The 19,024-nt window shown below is 45.4% G+C and overlaps 21 non-coding genes across 21 annotated transcripts; all 21 read left to right on the top strand.

Annotated features, from left to right (window-relative positions):
* Nucleotides 1-718: 718 nt before the first annotated feature.
* Nucleotides 719-791, top strand: TRNAV-UAC (transfer RNA valine (anticodon UAC)). Its single transcript has one exon. It is a non-coding gene; the product is annotated as a tRNA-Val (tRNA).
* Nucleotides 792-1,606: 815 nt separating this feature from the next.
* Nucleotides 1,607-1,679, top strand: TRNAV-UAC (transfer RNA valine (anticodon UAC)). The gene has a single exon. It is a non-coding gene; the product is annotated as a tRNA-Val (tRNA).
* An 815-nt stretch (nucleotides 1,680-2,494) lies between these two features.
* On the top strand, nucleotides 2,495-2,567 carry TRNAV-UAC (transfer RNA valine (anticodon UAC)). The gene has a single exon. It is a non-coding gene; the product is annotated as a tRNA-Val (tRNA).
* An 815-nt stretch (nucleotides 2,568-3,382) lies between these two features.
* Nucleotides 3,383-3,455, top strand: TRNAV-UAC (transfer RNA valine (anticodon UAC)). Its single transcript has one exon. It is a non-coding gene; the product is annotated as a tRNA-Val (tRNA).
* Nucleotides 3,456-4,270: 815 nt separating this feature from the next.
* Nucleotides 4,271-4,343, top strand: TRNAV-UAC (transfer RNA valine (anticodon UAC)). Its single transcript has one exon. It is a non-coding gene; the product is annotated as a tRNA-Val (tRNA).
* An 815-nt stretch (nucleotides 4,344-5,158) lies between these two features.
* TRNAV-UAC (transfer RNA valine (anticodon UAC)) lies at nucleotides 5,159-5,231 on the top strand. Its single transcript has one exon. It is a non-coding gene; the product is annotated as a tRNA-Val (tRNA).
* An 815-nt stretch (nucleotides 5,232-6,046) lies between these two features.
* Nucleotides 6,047-6,119, top strand: TRNAV-UAC (transfer RNA valine (anticodon UAC)). Its single transcript has one exon. It is a non-coding gene; the product is annotated as a tRNA-Val (tRNA).
* Nucleotides 6,120-6,934: 815 nt separating this feature from the next.
* Nucleotides 6,935-7,007, top strand: TRNAV-UAC (transfer RNA valine (anticodon UAC)). The gene has a single exon. It is a non-coding gene; the product is annotated as a tRNA-Val (tRNA).
* An 815-nt stretch (nucleotides 7,008-7,822) lies between these two features.
* On the top strand, nucleotides 7,823-7,895 carry TRNAV-UAC (transfer RNA valine (anticodon UAC)). Its single transcript has one exon. It is a non-coding gene; the product is annotated as a tRNA-Val (tRNA).
* Nucleotides 7,896-8,710: 815 nt separating this feature from the next.
* On the top strand, nucleotides 8,711-8,783 carry TRNAV-UAC (transfer RNA valine (anticodon UAC)). The gene has a single exon. It is a non-coding gene; the product is annotated as a tRNA-Val (tRNA).
* An 815-nt stretch (nucleotides 8,784-9,598) lies between these two features.
* Nucleotides 9,599-9,671, top strand: TRNAV-UAC (transfer RNA valine (anticodon UAC)). Its single transcript has one exon. It is a non-coding gene; the product is annotated as a tRNA-Val (tRNA).
* An 815-nt stretch (nucleotides 9,672-10,486) lies between these two features.
* TRNAV-UAC (transfer RNA valine (anticodon UAC)) lies at nucleotides 10,487-10,559 on the top strand. The gene has a single exon. It is a non-coding gene; the product is annotated as a tRNA-Val (tRNA).
* Nucleotides 10,560-11,374: 815 nt separating this feature from the next.
* On the top strand, nucleotides 11,375-11,447 carry TRNAV-UAC (transfer RNA valine (anticodon UAC)). The gene has a single exon. It is a non-coding gene; the product is annotated as a tRNA-Val (tRNA).
* Nucleotides 11,448-12,262: 815 nt separating this feature from the next.
* On the top strand, nucleotides 12,263-12,335 carry TRNAV-UAC (transfer RNA valine (anticodon UAC)). The gene has a single exon. It is a non-coding gene; the product is annotated as a tRNA-Val (tRNA).
* An 815-nt stretch (nucleotides 12,336-13,150) lies between these two features.
* Nucleotides 13,151-13,223, top strand: TRNAV-UAC (transfer RNA valine (anticodon UAC)). The gene has a single exon. It is a non-coding gene; the product is annotated as a tRNA-Val (tRNA).
* Nucleotides 13,224-14,038: 815 nt separating this feature from the next.
* TRNAV-UAC (transfer RNA valine (anticodon UAC)) lies at nucleotides 14,039-14,111 on the top strand. Its single transcript has one exon. It is a non-coding gene; the product is annotated as a tRNA-Val (tRNA).
* An 815-nt stretch (nucleotides 14,112-14,926) lies between these two features.
* On the top strand, nucleotides 14,927-14,999 carry TRNAV-UAC (transfer RNA valine (anticodon UAC)). Its single transcript has one exon. It is a non-coding gene; the product is annotated as a tRNA-Val (tRNA).
* Nucleotides 15,000-15,814: 815 nt separating this feature from the next.
* Nucleotides 15,815-15,887, top strand: TRNAV-UAC (transfer RNA valine (anticodon UAC)). Its single transcript has one exon. It is a non-coding gene; the product is annotated as a tRNA-Val (tRNA).
* Nucleotides 15,888-16,702: 815 nt separating this feature from the next.
* Nucleotides 16,703-16,775, top strand: TRNAV-UAC (transfer RNA valine (anticodon UAC)). The gene has a single exon. It is a non-coding gene; the product is annotated as a tRNA-Val (tRNA).
* Nucleotides 16,776-17,590: 815 nt separating this feature from the next.
* Nucleotides 17,591-17,663, top strand: TRNAV-UAC (transfer RNA valine (anticodon UAC)). The gene has a single exon. It is a non-coding gene; the product is annotated as a tRNA-Val (tRNA).
* Nucleotides 17,664-18,478: 815 nt separating this feature from the next.
* On the top strand, nucleotides 18,479-18,551 carry TRNAV-UAC (transfer RNA valine (anticodon UAC)). Its single transcript has one exon. It is a non-coding gene; the product is annotated as a tRNA-Val (tRNA).
* Nucleotides 18,552-19,024: the final 473 nt, after the last annotated feature.

Genomic DNA, 19,024 nt, shown 5'->3' with positions numbered 1-19,024 from the left:
ACGGAACTCAAAAAGTCAACATTTGCTATAGCGTAGGAAACATTTACACATGTGAATTGTTCCTAAGCAGTACCCTGAAAAATGTATCTTTGGCTTGAAATTCCTCCTCAAAATAGCTTGGTACTTTCTGGTATGCAAGTGTGCCCAAGCACTTCTGTGGCAGCAGCCGCATACAGTAGCTGTGTGTTTGTAGTGTGAGATCTAAGGCATTGAAAACTCTGACTTCTAGTCTCAGGGGAATTGGAATGAAATATGGGACTGTCACTACTGTGGTGCTCACTCTTCTCCTTGCTGGCGGCTTTCAGACATAAAGAAGCAAAGCCCTGCCTCTAATGAGGTGGCCACCTCCACACAGAGACACAGTATAAAACAAGACATGGTAAGTCAGTAATGGGGAGAAGATCAGCTGCAGGGAGGCAACAGGCACGTCTGGCAACTAGTCCTTTACCCTCTCCCTTCCATTTCTTGAGGAACGGCTTCCAGAGTATAGCTTTTATACGGGAACTGTAGTGACCCTGGAGCTCTTTGCTAAGGGCTGGTACCAGGTCATGGCCCTTATGCAAAGAGTGGCCAGAAACATCAGTCTTGCTACACCCTTGAAAGTGTCCTAAAACCAAAGAAATGCCAAAGGATCTCAGGTTGAATTAAAGGATGCAAGGATTCTTTGGTGTTTAACCCTTCCCTTTCTGAAAAATAACAATTTGTTCAACTTCTTACAGGTTCCATAGTGTAGTGGTTATCACGTCTGCTTTACACGCAGAAGGTCCTGGGTTCAAACCCCAGTGGAACCATTTTGAAATATGAGATCAGTTATTGACTTTCTGAAAGTCAGTGCTTGGATCGTGCCTCATACAACGCAATGCAAAGCAATAGAGCCTTCAAAGTGGAACGGAACTCAAAAAGTCAACATTTGCTATAGCGTAGGAAACATTTACACATGTGAATTGTTCCTAAGCAGTACCCTGAAAAATGTATCTTTGGCTTGAAATTCCTCCTCAAAATAGCTTGGTACTTTCTGGTATGCAAGTGTGCCCAAGCACTTCTGTGGCAGCAGCCGCATACAGTAGCTGTGTGTTTGTAGTGTGAGATCTAAGGCATTGAAAACTCTGACTTCTAGTCTCAGGGGAATTGGAGTGAAATATGGGGCTGTCACTACTGTGGTGCTCACTCTTCTCCTTGCTGGCGGCTTTCAGACATGAGGAAGCAAAGCCCTGCCTCTAATGAGGTGGCCACCTCCACACAGAGACACAGTATAAAACAAGACATGGTAAGTCAGTAATGGGGAGAAGATCAGCTGCAGGGAGGCAACAGGCACGTCTGGCAACTAGTCCTTTACCCTCTCCCTTCCATTTCTTGAGGAACGGCTTCCAGAGTATAGCTTTTATACGGGAACCGTAGTGACCCTGGAGCTCTTTGCTAAGGGCTGGTACCAGGTCATGGCCCTTATGCTAAGAGTGGCCAGAAACATCAGTCTTGCTACACCCTTGAAAGTGTCCTAAAACCAAAGAAATGCCAAAGGATCTCAGGTTGAATTATAGGATGCAAGGATTCTTTGGTGTTTAACCCTTCCCTTTCTGAAAAATGACAATTAGGTCAACTTCTTAGAGGTTCCATAGTGTAGCGGTTATCACATCTGCTTTACACGCAGAAGGTCCTGGGTTCAACCCCCAGTGGAACCATTTTGAAATATGAGATCAGTTATTGACTTTCTGAAAGTCAGTGCTTGGATCGTGCCTCATACAACGCAATGCAAAGCAATAGAGCCTTCAAAGTGGAACGGAACTCAAAAAGTCAACATTTACTATAGCGTAGGAAACATTTACACATGTGAATTGTTCCTAAGCAGTACCCTGAAAAATGTATCTTTGGCTTGAAATTCCTCCTCAAAATAGCTTGGTACTCTCTGGTATGCAAGTGTGCCCAAGCACTTCTGTGGCAGCAGCCGCATACAGTAGCTGTGTGTTTGTAGTGTGAGATCTAAGGCATTGAAAACTCTGACTTCTAGTCTCAGGGGAATTGGAATGAAATATGGGACTGTCACTACTGTGGTGCTCACTCTTCTCCTTGCTGGTGGCTTTCAGACATGAGGAAGCAAAGCCCTGCCTCTAATGAGGTGGCCACCTCCACACAGAGACACAGTATAAAACAAGACATGGTAAGTCAGTAATGGGGAGAAGATCAGCTGCAGGGAGGCAACAGGCACGTCTGGCAACTAGTCCTTTACCCTCTCCCTTCCATTTCTTGAGGAACGGCTTCCAGAGTATAGCTTTTATACGGGAACCGTAGTGACCCTGGAGCTCTTTGCTAAGGGCTGGTGCCAGGTCATGGCCCTTATGCAAAGAGTGGCCAGAAACATCAGTCTTGCTACACCCTTGAAAGTGTCCTAAAACCAAAGAAATGCCAAAGGATCTCAGGTTGAATTATAGGATGCAAGGATTCTTTGGTGTTTAACCCTTCCCTTTATGAAAAATGACAATTAGGTAAACTTCTTAGAGGTTCCATAGTGTAGCTGTAATCACGTTTGCTTTACACGCAGAAGGTCCTGGGTTCAACCCCCAGTGGAACCATTTTGAAATATGAGATCAGTTATTGACTTTCTGAAAGTCAGTGCTTGGATCGTGCCTCATACAACGCAATGCAAAGCAATAGAGCCTTCAAAGTGGAACGGAACTCAAAAAGTCAACATTTGCTATAGCGTAGGAAACATTTACACATGTGAATTGTTCCTAAGCAGTACCCTGAAAAATGTATCTTTGGCCTGAAATTCCTGCTCAAAATAGCTTGGTACTTTCTGGTATGCAAGTGTGCCCAAGCACTTCTGTGGCAGCAGCCGCATACAGTAGCTGTGTGTTGGTAGTGTGAGATCTAAGGCATTGAAAACTCTGACTTCTAGTCTCAGGGGAATTGGAGTGAAATATGGGGCTGTCACTACTGTGGTGCTCACTCTTCTCCTTGCTGGCGGCTTTCAGACATGAGGAAGCAAAGCCCTGCCTCTAATGAGGTGGCCACCTCCACACAGAGACACAGTATAAAACAAGACATGGTAAGTCAGTAATGGGGAGAAGATCAGCTGCAGGGAGGCAACAGGCACGTCTGGCAACTAGTCCTTTACCCTCTCCCTTCCATTTCTTGAGGAACGGCTTCCAGAGTATAGCTTTTATACGGGAACCTTAGTGACCCTGGAGCTCTTTGCTAAGGGCTGGTACCAGGTCATGGCCCTTATGCAAAGAGTGGCCAGAAACATCAGTCTTGCTACACCCTTGAAAGTGTCCTAAAACCAAAGAAATGCCAAAGGATCTCAGGTTGAATTATAGGATGCAAGGATTCTTTGGTGTTTAACCCTTCCCTTTCTGAAAAATGACAATTTGGTGAACTTCTTACAGGTTCCATAGTGTAGCGGTTATCACGTCTGCTTTACACGCAGAAGGTCCTGGGTTCAACCCCCAGTGGAACCATTTTGAAATATGAGATCAGTTATTGACTTTCTGAAAGTCAGTGCTTGGATCGTGCCTCATACAACGCAATGCAAAGCAATAGAGCCTTCAAAGTGGAACGGAACTCAAAAAGTCAACATTTGCTATAGCGTAGGAAACATTTACACATGTGAATTGTTCCTAAGCAGTACCCTGAAAAATGTATCTTTGGCCTGAAATTCCTGCTCAAAATAGCTTGGTACTTTCTGGTATGCAAGTGTGCCCAAGCACTTCTGTGGCAGCAGCCGCATACAGTAGCTGTGTGTTGGTAGTGTGAGATCTAAGGCATTGAAAACTCTGACTTCTAGTCTCAGGGGAATTGGAGTGAAATATGGGGCTGTCACTACTGTGGTGCTCACTCTTCTCCTTGCTGGCGGCTTTCAGACATGAGGAAGCAAAGCCCTGCCTCTAATGAGGTGGCCACCTCCACACAGAGACACAGTATAAAACAAGACATGGTAAGTCAGTAATGGGGAGAAGATCAGCTGCAGGGAGGCAACAGGCACGTCTGGCAACTAGTCCTTTACCCTCTCCCTTCCATTTCTTGAGGAACGGCTTCCAGAGTATAGCTTTTATACGGGAACCGTAGTGACCCTGGAGCTCTTTGCTAAGGGCTGGTGCCAGATCATGGCCCTTATGCAAAGAGTGGCCAGAAACATCAGTCTTGCTACACCCTTGAAAGTGTCCTTAAACCAAAGAAATGCCAAAGGATCTCAGGTTGAATTATAGGATGCAAGGATTCTTTGGTGTTTAACCCTTCCCTTTCTGAAAAATGACAATTAGGTCAACTTCTTAGAGGTTCCATAGTGTAGCGGTTATCATGTCTGCTTTACATGCAGAAGGTCCTGTGTTCAACCCCCAGTGGAACCATTTTGAAATATGAGATCAGTTATTGACTTTCTGAAAGTCAGTGCTTGGATCGTGCCTCATACAACGCAATGCAAAGCAATAGAGCCTTCAAAGTGGAACGGAACTCAAAAAGTCAACATTTGCTATAGCGTAGGAAACATTTACACATGTGAATTGTTCCTAAGCAGTACCCTGAAAAATGTATCTTTGGCCTGAAATTCCTGCTCAAAATAGCTTGGTACTTTCTGGTATGCAAGTGTGCCCAAGCACTTCTGTGGCAGCAGCCGCATACAGTAGCTGTGTGTTTGTAGTGTGAGATCTAAGGCATTGAAAACTCTGACTTCTAGTCTCAGGGGAATTGGAGTGAAATATGGGACTGTTACTACTGTGGTGCTCACTCTTCTCCTTGCTGGCGGCTTTCAGACATGAGGAAGCAAAGCCCTGCCTCTAATGAGGTGGCCACCTCCACACAGAGACACAGTATAAAACAAGACATGGTAAGTCAGTAATGGGGAGAAGATCAGCTGCAGGGAGGCAACAGGCACGTCTGGCAACTAGTCCTTTACCCTCTCCCTTCCATTTCTTGAGGAACGGCTTCCAGAGTATAGCTTTTATACGGGAACCGTAGTGACCCTGGAGCTCTTTGCTAAGGGCTGGTACCAGGTCATGGCCCTTATGCAAAGAGTGGCCAGAAACATCAGTCTTGCTACACCCTTGAAAGTGTCCTAAAACCAAAGAAATGCCAAAGGATCTCAGGTTGAATTATAGGATGCAAGGATTCTTTGGTGTTTAACCCTTCCCTTTCTGAAAAATGACAATTTGTTCAACTTCTTACAGGTTCCATAGTCTAGCGGTTATCACGTCTGCTTTACACGCAGAAGGTCCTGGGTTCAACCCCCAGTGGAACCATTTTGAAATATGAGATCAGTTATTGACTTTCTGAAAGTCAGTGCTTGGATCGTGCCTCATACAACGCAATGCAAAGCAATAGAGCCTTCAAAGTGGAACGGAAATCAAAAAGTCAACATTTGCTATAGCGTAGGAAACATTTACACATGTGAATTGTTCCTAAGCAGTACCCTGAAAAATGTATCTTTGGCCTGAAATTCCTGCTCAAAATAGCTTGGTACTTTCTGGTATGCAAGTGTGCCCAAGCACTTCTGTGGCAGCAGCCGCATACAGTAGCTGTGTGTTTGTAGTGTGAGATCTAAGGCATTGAAAACTCTGACTTCTAGTCTCAGGGGAATTGGAGTGAAATATGGGGCTGTCACTACTGTGGTGCTCACTCTTCTCCTTGCTGGCAGGTTTCAGACATGAGGAAGCAAAGCCCTGCCTCTAATGAGGTGGCCACCTCCACACAGAGACACAGTATAAAACAAGACATGGTAAGTCAGTAATGGGGAGAAGATCAGCTGCAGGGAGGCAACAGGCACGTCTGGCAACTAGTCCTTTACCCTCTCCCTTCCATTTCTTGAGGAACGGCTTCCAGAGTATAGCTTTTATACGGGAACCGTAGTGACCCTGGAGCTCTTTGCTAAGGGCTGGTGCCAGGTCATGGCCCTTATGCAAAGAGTGGCCAGAAACATCAGTCTTGCTACACCCTTGAAAGTGTCCTAAAACCAAAGAAATGCCAAAGGATCTCAGGTTGAATTATAGGATGCAAGGATTCTTTGGTGTTTAACCCTTCCCTTTCTGAAAAATGACAATTAGGTCAACTTCTTAGAGGTTCCATAGTGTAGCGGTTATCACGTCTGCTTTACATGCAGAAGGTCCTGGGTTCAACCCCCAGGGGAACCATTTTGAAATATGAGATCAGTTATTAACTTTCTGAAAGTCAGTGCTTGGATCGTGCCTCATACAACGCAATGCAAAGCAATAGAGCCTTCAAAGTGGAACGGAACTCAAAAAGTCAACATTTGCTATAGCGTAGGAAACATTTACACATGTGAATTGTTCCTAAGCAGTACCCTGAAAAATGTATCTTTGGCCTGAAATTCCTCCTCAAAATAGCTTGGTACTTTCTGGTATGCAAGTGTGCCCAAGCACTTCTGTGGCAGCAGCCACATACAGTAGCTGTGTGTTTGTAGTGTGAGATCTAAGGCATTGAAAACTCTGACTTCTAGTCTCAGGGGAATTGGAGTGAAATATGGGACTGTTACTACTGTGGTGCTCACTCTTCTCCTTGCTGGCGGCTTTCAGACATGAGGAAGCAAAGCCCTGCCTCTAATGAGGTGGCCACCTCCACACAGAGACACAGTATAAAACAAGACATGGTAAGTCAGTAATGGGGAGAAGATCAGCTGCAGGGAGGCAACAGGCACGTCTGGCAACTAGTCCTTTACCCTCTCCCTTCCATTTCTTGAGGAACGGCTTCCAGAGTATAGCTTTTATACGGGAACCGTAGTGACCCTGGAGCTCTTTGCTAAGGGCTGGTACCAGGTCATGGCCCTTATGCAAAGAGTGGCCAGAAACATCAGTCTTGCTACACCCTTGAAAGTGTCCTAAAACCAAAGAAATGCCAAAGGATCTCAGGTTGAATTATAGGATGCAAGGATTCTTTGGTGTTTAACCCTTCCCATTCTGAAAAATGACAATTTGTTCAACTTCTTACAGGTTCCATAGTCTAGCGGTTATCACGTCTGCTTTACACGCAGAAGGTCCTGGGTTCAACCCCCAGTGGAACCATTTTGAAATATGAGATCAGTTATTGACTTTCTGAAAGTCAGTGCTTGGATCGTGCCTCATACAACGCAATGCAAAGCAATAGAGCCTTCAAAGTGGAACGGAACTCAAAAAGTCAACATTTGCTATAGCGTAGGAAACATTTACACATGTGAATTGTTCCTAAGCAGTACCCTGAAAAATGTATCTTTGGCCTGAAATTCCTGCTCAAAATAGCTTGGTACTTTCTGGTATGCAAGTGTGCCCAAGCACTTCTGTGGCAGCAGCCGCATACAGTAGCTGTGTGTTTGTAGTGTGAGATCTAAGGCATTGAAAACTCTGACTTCTAGTCTCAGGGGAATTGGAGTGAAATATGGGGCTGTCACTACTGTGGTGCTCACTCTTCTCCTTGCTGGCAGGTTTCAGACATGAGGAAGCAAAGCCCTGCCTCTAATGAGGTGGCCACCTCCACACAGAGACACAGTATAAAACAAGACATGGTAAGTCAGTAATGGGGAGAAGATCAGCTGCAGGGAGGCAACAGGCACGTCTGGCAACTAGTCCTTTACCCTCTCCCTTCCATTTCTTGAGGAACGGCTTCCAGAGTAAAGCTTTTATACGGGAACCGTAGTGACCCTGGAGCTCTTTGCTAAGGGCTGGTGCCAGGTCATGGCCCTTATGCAAAGAGTGGCCAGAAACATCAGTCTTGCTACACCCTTGAAAGTGTCCTAAAACCAAAGAAATGCCAAAGGATCTCAGGTTGAATTATAGGATGCAAGGATTCTTTGGTGTTTAACCCTTCCCTTTCTGAAAAATGACAATTAGGTCAACTTCTTAGAGGTTCCATAGTGTAGCGGTTATCACGTCTGCTTTACACGCAGAAGGTCCTGGGTTCAACCCCCAGTGGAACCATTTTGAAATATGAGATCAGTTATTGACTTTCTGAAAGTCAGTGCTTGGATCGTGCCTCATACAACGCAATGCAATGCAATAGAGCCTTCAAAGTGGAACGGAACTCAAAAAGTCAACATTTGCTATAGCGTAGGAAACATTTACACATGTGAATTGTTCCTAAGCAGTACCCTGAAAAATGTATCTTTGGCCTGAAATTCCTGCTCAAAATAGCTTGGTACTTTCTGGTATGCAAGTGTGCCCAAGCACTTCTGTGGCAGCAGCCGCATACAGTAGCTGTGTGTTGGTAGTGTGAGATCTAAGGCATTGAAAACTCTGACTTCTAGTCTCAGGGGAATTGGAGTGAAATATGGGGCTGTCACTACTGTGGTGCTCACTCTTCTCCTTGCTGGCGGCTTTCAGACATGAGGAAGCAAAGCCCTGCCTCTAATGAGGTGGCCACCTCCACACAGAGACACAGTATAAAACAAGACATGGTAAGTCAGTAATGGGGAGAAGATCAGCTGCAGGGAGGCAACAGGCACGTCTGGCAACTAGTCCTTTACCCTCTCCCTTCCATTTCTTGAGGAACGGCTTCCAGAGTATAGCTTTTATACGGGAACCTTAGTGACCCTGGAGCTCTTTGCTAAGGGCTGGTACCAGGTCATGGCCCTTATGCAAAGAGTGGCCAGAAACATCAGTCTTGCTACACCCTTGAAAGTGTCCTAAAACCAAAGAAATGCCAAAGGATCTCAGGTTGAATTATAGGATGCAAGGATTCTTTGGTGTTTAACCCTTCCCTTTCTGAAAAATGACAATTTGGTGAACTTCTTACAGGTTCCATAGTGTAGCGGTTATCACGTCTGCTTTACACGCAGAAGGTCCTGGGTTCAACCCCCAGTGGAACCATTTTGAAATATGAGATCAGTTATTGACTTTCTGAAAGTCAGTGCTTGGATCGTGCCTCATACAACGCAATGCAAAGCAATAGAGCCTTCAAAGTGGAACGGAACTCAAAAAGTCAACATTTGCTATAGCGTAGGAAACATTTACACATGTGAATTGTTCCTAAGCAGTACCCTGAAAAATGTATCTTTGGCCTGAAATTCCTGCTCAAAATAGCTTGGTACTTTCTGGTATGCAAGTGTGCCCAAGCACTTCTGTGGCAGCAGCCGCATACAGTAGCTGTGTGTTGGTAGTGTGAGATCTAAGGCATTGAAAACTCTGACTTCTAGTCTCAGGGGAATTGGAGTGAAATATGGGGCTGTCACTACTGTGGTGCTCACTCTTCTCCTTGCTGGCGGCTTTCAGACATGAGGAAGCAAAGCCCTGCCTCTAATGAGATGGCCACCTCCACACAGAGACACAGTATAAAACAAGACATGGTAAGTCAGTAATGGGGAGAAGATCAGCTGCAGGGAGGCAACAGGCACGTCTGGCAACTAGTCCTTTACCCTCTCCCTTCCATTTCTTGAGGAACGGCTTCCAGAGTATAGCTTTTATACGGGAACCGTAGTGACCCTGGAGCTCTTTGCTAAGGGCTGGTGCCAGATCATGGCCCTTATGCAAAGAGTGGCCAGAAACATCAGTTTTGCTACACCCTTGAAAGTGTCCTAAAACCAAAGAAATGCCAAAGGATCTCAGGTTGAATTATAGGATGCAAGGATTCTTTGGTGTTTAACCCTTCCCTTTCTGAAAAATGACAATTAGGTCAACTTCTTAGAGGTTCCATAGTGTAGCGGTTATCACGTCTGCTTTACACGCAGAAGGTCCTGGGTTCAACCCCCAGTGGAACCATTTTGAAATATGAGATCAGTTATTGACTTTCTGAAAGTCAGTGCTTGGATCGTGCCTCATACAACGCAATGCAATGCAATAGAGCCTTCAAAGTGGAACGGAACTCAAAAAGTCAACATTTGCTATAGCGTAGGAAACATTTACACATGTGAATTGTTCCTAAGCAGTACCCTGAAAAATGTATCTTTGGCCTGAAATTCCTGCTCAAAATAGCTTGGTACTTTCTGGTATGCAAGTGTGCCCAAGCACTTCTGTGGCAGCAGCCGCATACAGTAGCTGTGTGTTGGTAGTGTGAGATCTAAGGCATTGAAAACTCTGACTTCTAGTCTCAGGGGAATTGGAGTGAAATATGGGGCTGTCACTACTGTGGTGCTCACTCTTCTCCTTGCTGGCGGCTTTCAGACATGAGGAAGCAAAGCCCTGCCTCTAATGAGGTGGCCACCTCCACACAGAGACACAGTATAAAACAAGACATGGTAAGTCAGTAATGGGGAGAAGATCAGCTGCAGGGAGGCAACAGGCACGTCTGGCAACTAGTCCTTTACCCTCTCCCTTCCATTTCTTGAGGAACGGCTTCCAGAGTATAGCTTTTATACGGGAACCTTAGTGACCCTGGAGCTCTTTGCTAAGGGCTGGTACCAGGTCATGGCCCTTATGCAAAGAGTGGCCAGAAACATCAGTCTTGCTACACCCTTGAAAGTGTCCTAAAACCAAAGAAATGCCAAAGGATCTCAGGTTGAATTATAGGATGCAAGGATTCTTTGGTGTTTAACCCTTCCCTTTCTGAAAAATGACAATTTGGTGAACTTCTTACAGGTTCCATAGTGTAGCGGTTATCACGTCTGCTTTACACGCAGAAGGTCCTGGGTTCAACCCCCAGTGGAACCATTTAGAAATATGAGATCAGTTATTGACTTTCTGAAAGTCAGTGCTTGGATCGTGCCTCATACAACGCAATGCAAAGCAATAGAGCCTTCAAAGTGGAACGGAACTCAAAAAGTCAACATTTGCTATAGCGTAGGAAACATTTACACATGTGAATTGTTCCTAAGCAGTACCCTGAAAAATGTATCTTTGGCCTGAAATTCCTGCTCAAAATAGCTTGGTACTTTCTGGTATGCAAGTGTGCCCAAGCACTTCTGTGGCAGCAGCCGCATACAGTAGCTGTGTGTTGGTAGTGTGAGATCTAAGGCATTGAAAACTCTGACTTCTAGTCTCAGGGGAATTGGAGTGAAATATGGGGCTGTCACTACTGTGGTGCTCACTCTTCTCCTTGCTGGCGGCTTTCAGACATGAGGAAGCAAAGCCCTGCCTCTAATGAGATGGCCACCTCCACACAGAGACACAGTATAAAACAAGACATGGTAAGTCAGTAATGGGGAGAAGATCAGCTGCAGGGAGGCAACAGGCACGTCTGGCAACTAGTCCTTTACCCTCTCCCTTCCATTTCTTGAGGAACGGCTTCCAGAGTATAGCTTTTATACGGGAACCTTAGTGACCCTGGAGCTCTTTGCTAAGGGCTGGTACCAGGTCATGGCCCTTATGCAAAGAGTGGCCAGAAACATCAGTCTTGCTACACCCTTGAAAGTGTCCTAAAACCAAAGAAATGCCAAAGGATCTCAGGTTGAATTATAGGATGCAAGGATTCTTTGGTGTTTAACCCTTCCCTTTCTGAAAAATGACAATTTGGTGAACTTCTTACAGGTTCCATAGTGTAGCGGTTATCACGTCTGCTTTACACGCAGAAGGTCCTGGGTTCAACCCCCAGTGGAACCATTTTGAAATATGAGATCAGTTATTGACTTTCTGAAAGTCAGTGCTTGGATCGTGCCTCATACAACGCAATGCAAAGCAATAGAGCCTTCAAAGTGGAACGGAACTCAAAAAGTCAACATTTGCTATAGCGTAGGAAACATTTACACATGTGAATTGTTCCTAAGCAGTACCCTGAAAAATGTATCTTTGGCCTGAAATTCCTGCTCAAAATAGCTTGGTACTTTCTGGTATGCAAGTGTGCCCAAGCACTTCTGTGGCAGCAGCCGCATACAGTAGCTGTGTGTTGGTAGTGTGAGATCTAAGGCATTGAAAACTCTGACTTCTAGTCTCAGGGGAATTGGAGTGAAATATGGGGCTGTCACTACTGTGGTGCTCACTCTTCTCCTTGCTGGCGGCTTTCAGACATGAGGAAGCAAAGCCCTGCCTCTAATGAGGTGGCCACCTCCACACAGAGACACAGTATAAAACAAGACATGGTAAGTCAGTAATGGGGAGAAGATCAGCTGCAGGGAGGCAACAGGCACGTCTGGCAACTAGTCCTTTACCCTCTCCCTTCCATTTCTTGAGGAACGGCTTCCAGAGTATAGCTTTTATACGGGAACCGTAGTGACCCTGGAGCTCTTTGCTAAGGGCTGGTGCCAGATCATGGCCCTTATGCAAAGAGTGGCCAGAAACATCAGTCTTGCTACACCCTTGAAAGTGTCCTTAAACCAAAGAAATGCCAAAGGATCTCAGGTTGAATTATAGGATGCAAGGATTCTTTGGTGTTTAACCCTTCCCTTTCTGAAAAATGACAATTAGGTCAACTTCTTAGAGGTTCCATAGTGTAGCGGTTATCATGTCTGCTTTACATGCAGAAGGTCCTGGGTTCAACCCCCAGTGGAACCATTTTGAAATATGAGATCAGTTATTGACTTTCTGAAAGTCAGTGCTTGGATCGTGCCTCATACAACGCAATGCAAAGCAATAGAGCCTTCAAAGTGGAACGGAACTCAAAAAGTCAACATTTGCTATAGCGTAGGAAACATTTACACATGTGAATTGTTCCTAAGCAGTACCCTGAAAAATGTATCTTTGGCCTGAAATTCCTGCTCAAAATAGCTTGGTACTTTCTGGTATGCAAGTGTGCCCAAGCACTTCTGTGGCAGCAGCCGCATACAGTAGCTGTGTGTTTGTAGTGTGAGATCTAAGGCATTGAAAACTCTGACTTCTAGTCTCAGGGGAATTGGAGTGAAATATGGGACTGTTACTACTGTGGTGCTCACTCTTCTCCTTGCTGGCGGCTTTCAGACATGAGGAAGCAAAGCCCTGCCTCTAATGAGGTGGCCACCTCCACACAGAGACACAGTATAAAACAAGACATGGTAAGTCAGTAATGGGGAGAAGATCAGCTGCAGGGAGGCAACAGGCACGTCTGGCAACTAGTCCTTTACCCTCTCCCTTCCATTTCTTGAGGAACGGCTTCCAGAGTATAGCTTTTATACGGGAACCGTAGTGACCCTGGAGCTCTTTGCTAAGGGCTGGTACCAGGTCATGGCCCTTATGCAAAGAGTGGCCAGAAACATCAGTCTTGCTACACCCTTGAAAGTGTCCTAAAACCAAAGAAATGCCAAAGGATCTCAGGTTGAATTATAGGATGCAAGGATTCTTTGGTGTTTAACCCTTCCCTTTCTGAAAAATGACAATTTGTTCAACTTCTTACAGGTTCCATAGTCTAGCGGTTATCACGTCTGCTTTACACGCAGAAGGTCCTGGGTTCAACCCCCAGTGGAACCATTTTGAAATATGAGATCAGTTATTGACTTTCTGAAAGTCAGTGCTTGGATCGTGCCTCATACAACGCAATGCAAAGCAATAGAGCCTTCAAAGTGGAACGGAAATCAAAAAGTCAACATTTGCTATAGCGTAGGAAACATTTACACATGTGAATTGTTCCTAAGCAGTACCCTGAAAAATGTATCTTTGGCCTGAAATTCCTGCTCAAAATAGCTTGGTACTTTCTGGTATGCAAGTGTGCCCAAGCACTTCTGTGGCAGCAGCCGCATACAGTAGCTGTGTGTTTGTAGTGTGAGATCTAAGGCATTGAAAACTCTGACTTCTAGTCTCAGGGCAATTGGAGTGAAATATGGGGCTGTCACTACTGTGGTGCTCACTCTTCTCCTTGCTGGCAGGTTTCAGACATGAGGAAGCAAAGCCCTGCCTCTAATGAGGTGGCCACCTCCACACAGAGACACAGTATAAAACAAGACATGGTAAGTCAGTAATGGGGAGAAGATCAGCTGCAGGGAGGCAACAGGCACGTCTGGCAACTAGTCCTTTACCCTCTCCCTTCCATTTCTTGAGGAACGGCTTCCAGAGTAAAGCTTTTATACGGGAACCGTAGTGACCCTGGAGCTCTTTGCTAAGGGCTGGTGCCAGGTCATGGCCCTTATGCAAAGAGTGGCCAGAAACATCAGTCTTGCTACACCCTTGAAAGTGTCCTAAAACCAAAGAAATGCCAAAGGATCTCAGGTTGAATTATAGGATGCAAGGATTCTTTGGTGTTTAACCCTTCCCTTTCTGAAAAATGACAATTAGGTCAACTTCTTAGAGGTTCCATAGTGTAGCGGTTATCACGTCTGCTTTACACGCAGAAGGTCCTGGGTTCAACCCCCAGTGGAACCATTTTGAAATATGAGATCAGTTATTGACTTTCTGAAAGTCAGTGCTTGGATCGTGCCTCATACAACGCAATGCAATGCAATAGAGCCTTCAAAGTGGAACGGAACTCAAAAAGTCAACATTTGCTATAGCGTAGGAAACATTTACACATGTGAATTGTTCCTAAGCAGTACCCTGAAAAATGTATCTTTGGCCTGAAATTCCTGCTCAAAATAGCTTGGTACTTTCTGGTATGCAAGTGTGCCCAAGCACTTCTGTGGCAGCAGCCGCATACAGTAGCTGTGTGTTGGTAGTGTGAGATCTAAGGCATTGAAAACTCTGACTTCTAGTCTCAGGGGAATTGGAGTGAAATATGGGGCTGTCACTACTGTGGTGCTCACTCTTCTCCTTGCTGGCGGCTTTCAGACATGAGGAAGCAAAGCCCTGCCTCTAATGAGGTGGCCACCTCCACACAGAGACACAGTATAAAACAAGACATGGTAAGTCAGTAATGGGGAGAAGATCAGCTGCAGGGAGGCAACAGGCACGTCTGGCAACTAGTCCTTTACCCTCTCCCTTCCATTTCTTGAGGAACGGCTTCCAGAGTATAGCTTTTATACGGGAACCTTAGTGACCCTGGAGCTCTTTGCTAAGGGCTGGTACCAGGTCATGGCCCTTATGCAAAGAGTGGCCAGAAACATCAGTCTTGCTACACCCTTGAAAGTGTCCTAAAACCAAAGAAATGCCAAAGGATCTCAGGTTGAATTATAGGATGCAAGGATTCTTTGGTGTTTAACCCTTCCCTTTCTGAAAAATGACAATTTGGTGAACTTCTTACAGGTTCCATAGTGTAGCGGTTATCACGTCTGCTTTACACGCAGAAGGTCCTGGGTTCAACCCCCAGTGGAACCATTTTGAAATATGAGATCAGTTATTGACTTTCTGAAAGTCAGTGCTTGGATCGTGCCTCATACAACGCAATGCAAAGCAATAGAGCCTTCAAAGTGGAACGGAACTCAAAAAGTCAACATTTGCTATAGCGTAGGAAACATTTACACATGTGAATTGTTCCTAAGCAGTACCCTGAAAAATGTATCTTTGGCCTGAAATTCCTGCTCAAAATAGCTTGGTACTTTCTGGTATGCAAGTGTGCCCAAGCACTTCTGTGGCAGCAGCCGCATACAGTAGCTGTGTGTTGGTAGTGTGAGATCTAAGGCATTGAAAACTCTGACTTCTAGTCTCAGGGGAATTGGAGTGAAATATGGGGCTGTCTCTACTGTGGTGCTCACTCTTCTCCTTGCTGGCGGCTTTCAGACATGAGGAAGCAAAGCCCTGCCTCTAATGAGATGGCCACCTCCACACAGAGACACAGTATAAAACAAGACATGGTAAGTCAGTAATGGGGAGAAGATCAGCTGCAGGGAGGCAACAGGCACGTCTGGCAACTAGTCCTTTACCCTCTCCCTTCCATTTCTTGAGGAACGGCTTCCAGAGTATAGCTTTTATACGGGAACCGTAGTGACCCTGGAGCTCTTTGCTAAGGGCTGGTGCCAGATCATGGCCCTTATGCAAAGAGTGGCCAGAAACATCAGTCTTGCTACACCCTTGAAAGTGTCCTAAAACCAAAGAAATGCCAAAGGATCTCAGGTTGAATTATAGGATGCAAGGATTCTTTGGTGTTTAACCCTTCCCTTTCTGAAAAATGACAATTAGGTCAACTTCTTAGAGGTTCCATAGTGTAGCGGTTATCACGTCTGCTTTACACGCAGAAGGTCCTGGGTTCAACCCCCAGTGGAACCATTTTGAAATATGAGATCAGTTATTGACTTTCTGAAAGTCAGTGCTTGGATCGTGCCTCATACAACGCAATGCAATGCAATAGAGCCTTCAAAGTGGAACGGAACTCAAAAAGTCAACATTTGCTATAGCGTAGGAAACATTTACACATGTGAATTGTTCCTAAGCAGTACCCTGAAAAATGTATCTTTGGCCTGAAATTCCTGCTCAAAATAGCTTGGTACTTTCTGGTATGCAAGTGTGCCCAAGCACTTCTGTGGCAGCAGCCGCATACAGTAGCTGTGTGTTGGTAGTGTGAGATCTAAGGCATTGAAAACTCTGACTTCTAGTCTCAGGGGAATTGGAGTGAAATATGGGGCTGTCACTACTGTGGTGCTCACTCTTCTCCTTGCTGGCGGCTTTCAGACATGAGGAAGCAAAGCCCTGCCTCTAATGAGGTGGCCACCTCCACACAGAGACACAGTATAAAACAAGACATGGTAAGTCAGTAATGGGGAGAAGATCAGCTGCAGGGAGGCAACAGGCACGTCTGGCAACTAGTCCTTTACCCTCTCCCTTCCATTTCTTGAGGAACGGCTTCCAGAGTATAGCTTTTATACGGGAACCTTAGTGACCCTGGAGCTCTTTGCTAAGGGCTGGTACCAGGTCATGGCCCTTATGCAAAGAGTGGCCAGAAACATCAGTCTTGCTACACCCTTGAAAGTGTCCTAAAACCAAAGAAATGCCAAAGGATCTCAGGTTGAATTATAGGATGCAAGGATTCTTTGGTGTTTAACCCTTCCCTTTCTGAAAAATGACAATTTGGTGAACTTCTTACAGGTTCCATAGTGTAGCGGTTATCACGTCTGCTTTACACGCAGAAGGTCCTGGGTTCAACCCCCAGTGGAACCATTTTGAAATATGAGATCAGTTATTGACTTTCTGAAAGTCAGTGCTTGGATCGTGCCTCATACAACGCAATGCAAAGCAATAGAGCCTTCAAAGTGGAACGGAACTCAAAAAGTCAACATTTGCTATAGCGTAGGAAACATTTACACATGTGAATTGTTCCTAAGCAGTACCCTGAAAAATGTATCTTTGGCCTGAAATTCCTGCTCAAAATAGCTTGGTACTTTCTGGTATGCAAGTGTGCCCAAGCACTTCTGTGGCAGCAGCCGCATACAGTAGCTGTGTGTTGGTAGTGTGAGATCTAAGGCATTGAAAACTCTGACTTCTAGTCTCAGGGGAATTGGAGTGAAATATGGGGCTGTCACTACTGTGGTGCTCACTCTTCTCCTTGCTGGCGGCTTTCAGACATGAGGAAGCAAAGCCCTGCCTCTAATGAGATGGCCACCTCCACACAGAGACACAGTATAAAACAAGACATGGTAAGTCAGTAATGGGGAGAAGATCAGCTGCAGGGAGGCAACAGGCACGTCTGGCAACTAGTCCTTTACCCTCTCCCTTCCATTTCTTGAGGAACGGCTTCCAGAGTATAGCTTTTATACGGGAACCTTAGTGACCCTGGAGCTCTTTGCTAAGGGCTGGTACCAGGTCATGGCCCTTATGCAAAGAGTGGCCAGAAACATCAGTCTTGCTACACCCTTGAAAGTGTCCTAAAACCAAAGAAATGCCAAAGGATCTCAGGTTGAATTATAGGATGCAAGGATTCTTTGGTGTTTAACCCTTCCCTTTCTGAAAAATGACAATTTGGTGAACTTCTTACAGGTTCCATAGTGTAGCGGTTATCACGTCTGCTTTACACGCAGAAGGTCCTGGGTTCAACCCCCAGTGGAACCATTTTGAAATATGAGATCAGTTATTGACTTTCTGAAAGTCAGTGCTTGGATCGTGCCTCATACAACGCAATGCAAAGCAATAGAGCCTTCAAAGTGGAACGGAACTCAAAAAGTCAACATTTGCTATAGCGTAGGAAACATTTACACATGTGAATTGTTCCTAAGCAGTACCCTGAAAAATGTATCTTTGGCCTGAAATTCCTGCTCAAAATAGCTTGGTACTTTCTGGTATGCAAGTGTGCCCAAGCACTTCTGTGGCAGCAGCCGCATACAGTAGCTGTGTGTTGGTAGTGTGAGATCTAAGGCATTGAAAACTCTGACTTCTAGTCTCAGGGGAATTGGAGTGAAATATGGGGCTGTCACTACTGTGGTGCTCACTCTTCTCCTTGCTGGCGGCTTTCAGACATGAGGAAGCAAAGCCCTGCCTCTAATGAGGTGGCCACCTCCACACAGAGACACAGTATAAAACAAGACATGGTAAGTCAGTAATGGGGAGAAGATCAGCTGCAGGGAGGCAACAGGCACGTCTGGCAACTAGTCCTTTACCCTCTCCCTTCCATTTCTTGAGGAACGGCTTCCAGAGTATAGCTTTTATACGGGAACCGTAGTGACCCTGGAGCTCTTTGCTAAGGGCTGGTGCCAGATCATGGCCCTTATGCAAAGAGTGGCCAGAAACATCAGTCTTGCTACACCCTTGAAAGTGTCCTTAAACCAAAGAAATGCCAAAGGATCTCAGGTTGAATTATAGGATGCAAGGATTCTTTGGTGTTTAACCCTTCCCTTTCTGAAAAATGACAATTAGGTCAACTTCTTAGAGGTTCCATAGTGTAGCGGTTATCATGTCTGCTTTACATGCAGAAGGTCCTGGGTTCAACCCCCAGTGGAACCATTTTGAAATATGAGATCAGTTATTGACTTTCTGAAAGTCAGTGCTTGGATCGTGCCTCATACAACGCAATGCAAAGCAATAGAGCCTTCAAAGTGGAACGGAACTCAAAAAGTCAACATTTGCTATAGCGTAGGAAACATTTACACATGTGAATTGTTCCTAAGCAGTACCCTGAAAAATGTATCTTTGGCCTGAAATTCCTGCTCAAAATAGCTTGGTACTTTCTGGTATGCAAGTGTGCCCAAGCACTTCTGTGGCAGCAGCCGCATACAGTAGCTGTGTGTTTGTAGTGTGAGATCTAAGGCATTGATAACTCTGACTTCTAGTCTCAGGGGAATTGGAGTGAAATATGGGACTGTTACTACTGTGGTGCTCACTCTTCTCCTTGCTGGCGGCTTTCAGACATGAGGAAGCAAAGCCCTGCCTCTAATGAGGTGGCCACCTCCACACAGAGACACAGTATAAAACAAGAC

This window comes from Lithobates pipiens, unplaced genomic scaffold (genome assembly GCF_037356315.1).
Source record: "Lithobates pipiens isolate NorthernLeopardFrog02 unplaced genomic scaffold, aLitPip1_a1.2 Scaffold_8, whole genome shotgun sequence".
NCBI lineage: Eukaryota > Metazoa > Chordata > Amphibia > Anura > Ranidae > Lithobates > Lithobates pipiens.
This window is presented reverse-complemented; position numbering and strand designations above follow the sequence as displayed.